The sequence below is a fragment of the Alligator sinensis genome, unplaced genomic scaffold (assembly GCF_000455745.1).
Source record: "Alligator sinensis unplaced genomic scaffold, ASM45574v1 scaffold584_1, whole genome shotgun sequence".
NCBI classification, from domain to species: Eukaryota; Metazoa; Chordata; order Crocodylia; family Alligatoridae; genus Alligator; species Alligator sinensis.
Window position 1 is genome coordinate 1,201,650 of NW_005842419.1, and position 7,844 is coordinate 1,209,493.

Genomic DNA, 7,844 nt, shown 5'->3' on the forward strand with positions numbered 1-7,844 from the left:
TGTGTCTGTGTGTGTGTGTTAAGGTGCATCCTTCCTGGCGGTGGGGCTTCTGCAGAACACGGCAGTGTGCCCCAGTGCTCCTCCTCCCCTACAGCCTCACACCTGGTCCTCCGCTTTACATGACAACAGGTACAATAACTTAGCTGCCTCAACACCAGTAGCATCAGCAGCAGCATCAAAGGTACCCACACTGACCTGTCACAGAGCCTTTCTTTTTATAAAGGAACTGACAGCAAGAAGTGAAGATGTTGCATTGTGTCGTGTTGGACATAAGATGTTATTCATGGTGTGTGATGGCTTATCTTGTGTTTTTATGTCTATATGTGTATTATGGAAAAAAAAAAAAAAGAGTACTTAAAAAAAATGTATCTTTGGAAGCTTTAGGGTTGAAAACCCCTTTGTCAGGCTGAGGAAGTACCTGCAGTTGGTCCTGGATGGAAGGAATAGTAAAGAAGCCAGAGGCTGGCCTGGCCCGCAATGCAGGCAAGAAAGCCAGTCAGTGAAAATGGAAATGGAGACATCATGGGGGGAGGGACAGGCTGGGGTAGGGGTAGGGGGGAAAGGAGGATGTAGCAATGCAGGTAAAAGTGCAGAGGTGCCTGGGGTGCCAGATGTCTGGCAGGTCGCAGTGTGCCAGAACTCCACTGTGTATATTGAGTCCATGAGTTTCTGTACCTACTACCTAGGAGGCTGATGAAGTGCGGTTCATAGGCCCAGCTCTGAAAAGGGGTTTGTACATTCAAACGAGCACCTAACCTCATCACCAGCACTGAAGCCAACTTCCTACAGCTCAAAACACAAAACCTGCCAACTATCTCCAGTACCCCCACAAACTGTACACCAGAATCTATCAAAGACAACAAAACCCAACTACCTGTGGGGGCACATTCCTCACCAAAAAAACACTATGCCTCCAATCTCTCAGGCCTGATCCTGAGAGGGAACAAATTACAATGCAAACCACTTTTCAGAGCTGGGCCTATGAACTGCACTTCATCAGCCTCCTAGGTAGTAGGTACACAGCCTGTCCTAGAGCATTCAAGAAATCAGATTACAGTACTGCATCCAACAGCCTAACCAGCATTGTATCAGGTTTCATTGGTACATAATTGCACATGTGTGAGCTGCCGGCCTAGAATGTAACTATCTATTAGAGTAATTCCATGTGGGCTGTAGGTGCAAGATAAATACACAGAGAAGAAACATCCCCAGCTGTTAGAGCAATTCCAGTTTTGCTGATAACAAAGCAGACTGCAATCACCCCTCTTAGGCCAGGATGCATAACAAAGACCTTGCACTTAGACCTGCTACCGAGCATGGCCTGATTGGCTCTGTAGCAATATAAAGGATGCAGGCTTACATCCATTGCTTGATTTAGTCAAGGGTCTCAATCTACACCAGTGAAGTAAACGGGTATCTAAAATGACATCCGGTGGGGGTTTGAGTGACAATCTGAACAATATCATCTATCCTGGATATTATTAACTCATGTCCCCTGCTTTGTGACCTGTTGTAGAATGGTGTTTGTGTTTTGGGTATTGTGCCTTGTAGCTGTGTGTGAGGGTCTGAAGTAGTGATTTTGGGGGTTCTTTGGGTGAATGGCATCCTGTGAAGGCAGGGACTGGACTTTCTGGCCCAGGAGGCCCGTTCCAGTTCTGTGTTCTTGTTACTTACTGGGTTGACAGCAGTGATTAAAGCTGTCACTGAGATGAGGGCTCAGTGACCAATGCTGTAGGAATGCGTGGTAAGAAAAAGCCCTTGCCCCTCCTACCAGCTTTCTGTAGACAAGAGAAACCAAAGGCAGGAAGAGAAGCACAGAGGTAAAAGCAACTTTCCAGGGATCACATAACAGGGTATGGCTGAGCTAAGAGGAGAACGTGTAGTTCCCATTCTGGTGGCCCAGCCACTGGTTCACAGGCAGATTATGAATGAGCGTTTATGTAAAGATAGGGCTCCAGCTATGCTGTGAGCTCTGCATCTATTTCACTGACCCCATCCGAGTTTTGTGAGGAGGCACTGGTATGAAGACTCAGGTCCTGGCCAATTTCTAGTAAAGATCAGGAAAGAACTGAAACAAATTAAAGGAAATGGCCAAGCAGAGAGCCAAGTGCTGACAACATCAAGTTGGGGAACGCTCTCACCTTGGTGACAGAAGCATTAGTGGCTCAGCTCCCATTAGCACTGACTGACTGTTCCCAGTGCAAATGGAAAAGGGCATGTAGAGGTCTAAGTTGTTCCTGTTGGCACTGTGGGGAACATAAACGTTCAGGGGAAGAAGTGCTCCTGCCAGATAGTTTAAATGCCCAGGGCATATTTGCAGACAGGCTTCTGTCTAAGGGCAGTTTGTCTTCAGATGGCCAAGTTCCTTCTCTCTTATTAACAAGGCAGCTTAGACGCGTCCAAGTGCTGAGAGTCGTCAGGGAGTGTCAAATGTTTTCTGGCTGAAGCATATTAATGCTTCTGGGGACCTGATCCAGCTGTGTTGTACTCACCCAGAGGATCCCAGTCACATTGAGATGGGGCCCTGCCAGTTCCAGATACAGTTTAATTTATAAAGAGGCTTAGAAAATAGTGCCCTCTTCCTCCCCACTAGGTTTATTGTAGGTCATGCTGAAAATAAAGGGAGCAGAAGTGCAAAGATGGAGGAATAATCTTGTGCCCATTTGAATCATCCAATCTATTTGCCATTACACTCCCCCCATCCCCAGGGTCTCAGGGTTGGACATGGCTTTAAAATCTGGAATTAAACTCTCAAACTCTTCTGTCCCTCATTGTTTGTTGGTTGTGTGTGTATATATATGTATATTGTACATGGAGTTGTGCATGTGTGTGAGTTCAAATGTGGAGAGGTGTGTGTGCACATGAGTATGCTTCACAGTGATTTGTATTGTGTTGAGGGAAAAAACCCTTCAAGTTTTGTTTTTAGTTGTGATGCAACCATCTAGAACTCTTGGTTCAGAAATGACACCTTTTATTAGACAAACTAGGATTTTAGTTGTGAACACTTTGAGTTCTGCAGTGACTCCTCTCCTGTGAGGGGGTGAGTCCCTTTGCTGGGTGCAGTGTGACAGATTGTGTCCTGCCCGTGGCACAAGTCGTGTCCTGTTTTCCAGTGCTCACTGCTGAGGAGGTCTTGGCAGACGGAGAGGTGATCTGTTGCGATGTTAGCCTCACCCAGGGCAGGGACCATTGAGACACTGATTTCTCATTCATTAGGGATTTAATGTAGAGAGCAGTGCCAGTGTCACTAAGCAGATGGGCTGCTACGGTTTCTACCAGCTGGAGCTTTTACTGGGTGGGTGGCTTCATGCCTACATTTAGCAAATTGCAGCCATTGTGGAGGGCACAAATGAGGGGGGTCACTGCACCCAGGGTGAGAAGCAGTCTTCTACTAGCAAGAGATTAAAAGGGTTTGTTTTTTTTTACAGCCTTGGCCTCTACAAGAGGACTCCTAAGTGGCAAAACCATTTAACAGTCAGAGGGCAGATGCTCTCAGCAGGCAGGGATGTTCTGGGTGAGTCTAGTTGTTGAAACAGCTTTCTTCCTGCCCTCCTTTCCTCTGACTTTCCTTGGCCTGACTTCATCTAGGTACCCATCTAATCTAAGCAGCGAGTGTGCTGACAGATGGGGCTCTTGCATTTGGTCCAGAGCTGGGTGTTGTCTGCACTTTGCTGTCACAACTGCCTCTGCTCTCTTGCCATCTCCCATGCAGCTTTATGTAGCCTGGAGGTTCCCATCCTGTGGTCCACAGAGAGCTGTCTGGTCACGTGGTGCTGGCTGCTCCCCTGGTTTCAGCTGAGAGAGAACAGAGCAGATGGGAGAAGGAGATGCAGTGAAGTGCAAAAGCAGTGTGAATAACTCAAAAAGGAGTAAATACATATCTCATTAAGTACAGAATGTACGAAAGAGCAGTTGCTTACCTGGGAGTACAGCATTTGGGAAGTGCTTATTCAGGACCTTCCTAATGCTCTGTTTTTTAAGTAGGCAGTAGCTTTAGTTGACCCACTATTGTCAGTGGGAGACGGTCTACATGGTTTTGCAAGGGATTGTCCCCAAACAAGTGTTGCTGAGATGTGGTCTGTGCTATGGAGAATTCCAAGAGCCCTTGGGCAGGTGGGGGAGGAGTCAGCCCAGAATGGCACTGAGTTTGTCCTTGGAGGAAACAGCAAAACTACATGAGGGCATTTTTCTTCACCTGTGCCGTCTCTTTGAGGTGGGACCAGAAGCATTTTGAGATCTATGGTACCAAATTCTGCAGAGGGCACAGCAAGGTGATTGTGGATCATCTGTCTGGACTGGACAAGGGCCTTCCAGAACAGCAGGTTCTGTCGCAGAACTGCTCTCTGGCTTAAGGGATGGCTGGGAGGGATTTAATTTGCCCATGGATGGCTGAGATTTTTCTGCTAGCTTCTTGATTATCTGGCTATTCTGTGATGGCTTGGGAGGCCTCTAACATAGAAAACTTGGTTGTTACAGGTCAAACTGGGATGTGTGTTCAAGCAGTTAGCAGATTGCTCTCTTTCAAGGACTAGTGGATGCTCTGGAGGGGTTGGGGGGAGGTAAGGGAACAACCAGGTGGGTTACAGCAGTTGATTATCAGTTACCTAGAATAAGGAGTCAGCAATATCGTTGCTGCTTCTGTAAGGACTGCTTGGGAGTGTTTAGAAGGAAGGACCTGAGTTCAGCTTGTTACTCTGGTGGGTTTTTTCTTGCTGCTGTCCTGTTGATGCTGATCTTTGTTAGAAGTGGGATATGAGGGATGCTTCCTTCCATGCATGCCTGCTGCAACAAATCAGGAAGTGCTTGTGGATGCTTTGTTAGCTTGTTTGTTCCTTGGCTTTGTAGAGATCCTTGCAGTTATGTTTTGGAGATGGTCTGCATGAGTTGCTGCATTGCCTAGAGCAGTGAGAGTTCAGATTTCAACTTGGAGAAGGCAGTGGTTAGACCAGGATGGTGGGTCAGTGACTCCATTTGACCCACATCTACCTCCAAAATCAGGGACATGGTATGACCATAGGTGTGTTTGTGTCTGAGAAGTGACTTACGGAGGAAGCTGTAGTGGAGACTGAATGGGTGTTGGCAGAAGGGATGGGGTGAGGGGAGTGGTTGCATCTGTGTTGTTGTTTCTCAGCCACTGTCCATATGAGTGTGCTGTCGATCCAAAGAAGGAGCTTCATGGACTGTGCTACCATGTTGTGTGCTGGCACAAGGATCAATCTTAAAGATTCCAGTACATGTTGTTTGTTAAGATGTAGGATTATTTTAGTGTTACCATTCATTAGCAATATGTAACCATCTGCACGTCAAGCACTTCTGATCCCTTGATCCCAAAAACCTATATGAAGGTGAGGAAGCACTGCTATCCCCTGGCATACCCAAGGTAGAGCTTCTCATTGCTAGACAGCTCTCCAGTTAGTTGTGTTGGGTCCCAATCCTGGATTGGATGTCCATGAGCTGCTTTTTGGGTAAGCTGGCTGCAGCACAGTTCTGTTCTTATCCCTCCTAGATTCCCAATCTGTTACCTTTAACAAAAATGGACCCTGGAGCCCAGCTACCATATTCTGCAAGGACTAGCAATGACCCCTCTCTGTTACCTTTAAGCCTCCCCTCTCCTTGACGGCATCTGTATGGACACTGGCATAGCAAGTTGATCCTTCAGGAGTAGCACAGAGTACACGGGCAGAATGTGTGCAGGGTTTAAACACCATTGCTGCTTACTAGGTAACACAAGCAGTGCACAGGTATGGACAGAAATAACAAATCCAAAGTATGTTTTCCTGCATCAACTTTTTATCACTCTGGAGCTATCTGTTGGTTTCAAGTATGTACTGTGTCATGTCTACCCCTTTATCCTGATTAGGTTTCTACTATCCCTCCACCTCATTCCCTTAGCTGTGGCAGACGGGGAACAGAAAACTGATTTTTCTTCATTCCAGCCAACCCACTGTCCCCCAGTGGAGGCAGTCATTAAGGTTTATTGACTGTCCAATGTCCTGGGCCTGAGAGAGATGAGCTAGAGCAAACAGTGGATTTCAAATCTCATGAAGTATTCCACAGTGCAGCCACTTTCTAAAAACTGTTTCATATTATCCACCAGAATTCAAAAGCTGTACGTAGGCAGATGCCCCAAACTATGTCCCCCCCATTCGCCAATGGAAAAATAGAAAAGCCGTGTTGACGTTGACGTAAAAGAAATGTTGTAACACCACCAGGAGTGTTATTTGCTACTTGGGTTGTGGGAACAACTAGGAGCCCTAACTATGGACCACAACTTTGTTAAACTAGGGGCTTTATAAACACAAGACATGAAGGTAGTTTGTGCCCCCAAAAGCTGACAGTATAACATTCTGGCCTCCTAATTGCAGCATTGTGCCTGCTGGACACTGGTTCTCAGCGCATCTGTTCCTTCCCACTGATTAGATGTCATTATATGTAACAAGCTGCCATTTTAAACAGTCCCTGGCAACTGAAATGTCAGCAACTATGTCCAGTGGAAATTACCTAATGCTGAATGGTGCTTGCAGCTAGTCCCTGAGGATGCTGGGATTGCACCCACTGGCACAATTTTGCACTCAGTCAAGAGCTGAGAGGTTACACTCGACGCCGTCCTCTCTGCCCTCCACATGACCCTCTCAGCTGCCAGGAGCCATTTGTTTGATGAGGGTTGACTCATAATTTTCTTGTCTCTGTGGCATGGGAAGTGACTCACCTATATCCAGTGGTACTGGTCCTGTATAATGGCTTCTTGTAGCCTGTAGGTGGACACATGCAAGGAGATTTAGATGGGGAGTGCTTGATTTGGAGTGGGATGTCCAGTGCTTGATCTGTGTGCATGCTGGGGTGGACATTACCCATCTCATGCTTTTGTCCTGCTGTCTGTCAGCGAAGTATCTAAGCACCTTCCACATCACGTAGTTTGGCAACTGTGAAGTCCAGTAGGGATTTTATAGTCTTTGTCTCTTCTTTGTGTTTGGAGTAGGCGAACACTGATTTGCAGTGGGGTTCTGTTTCCCTTGGTTTATCAGGAGGTGGGTAGGAAAGGGCGTGCTAGTTGTGTGTTAAGAGTGAAGATTTAAGAGAATCCAAAAAGCATCAAGTGACAAAGCAGTACAGGCTGCAGCTTTAATAGTCTTACAATCCACCCTACATCTGTTTCACGCTAAGCCCGCGGGCAGGCTAGCCTGGGTCTCTGCTTGGCAATTGAGCCTCTGCCTGATGGCATTATCTGACGGAGTCTCAGGTGTCCTACGCTATGGTCAAAATGGGAATCTGAGTCTTCATACTGCTCCTTCCTTTGTTGTACTGCCATTCCTTGTCAAGTTGGTACTTTTAATGGCATGTTCAAGGAACAGCTGGTGATTTATTAAATGGGATTGAGCTTAGAATATATTTCAGTTTGTTGTTCAAAAACCTGTATGTAGAGGTCACAGCAGAAGTGAGAAACCCAGTTAGAGATTTCAGACCTAGTTTTTAGTTATGCTAAGACCTTTTTATACCATTCAGGCCAAATATATTTATTTATTCATCCACTTATTTATTTATTAGATTTATATGCCTTAAAGTGAGTGCAAATCACATTGACTGTCACTTCAAAGCCACTTTTTATAGTTCAGATAATGCTAAATGCTTCAGTGCACCTTAAGATCAGGTCCTTATTGCAGAGCTCTAGTAGCAAGGCAGAAAAATACAACCGTGTCCTTTCAGGAGTAACACTGAAAAAGAGCTGAACTATACACAAGTGTTAATATATTGGGTAACCTATGTTGCTGTACCATTACTACCCCTAGAACAGCTGCAGTTATGCCAGCATTAAAGTGTCTTATACCAGTCTGGCTCATCTTCTT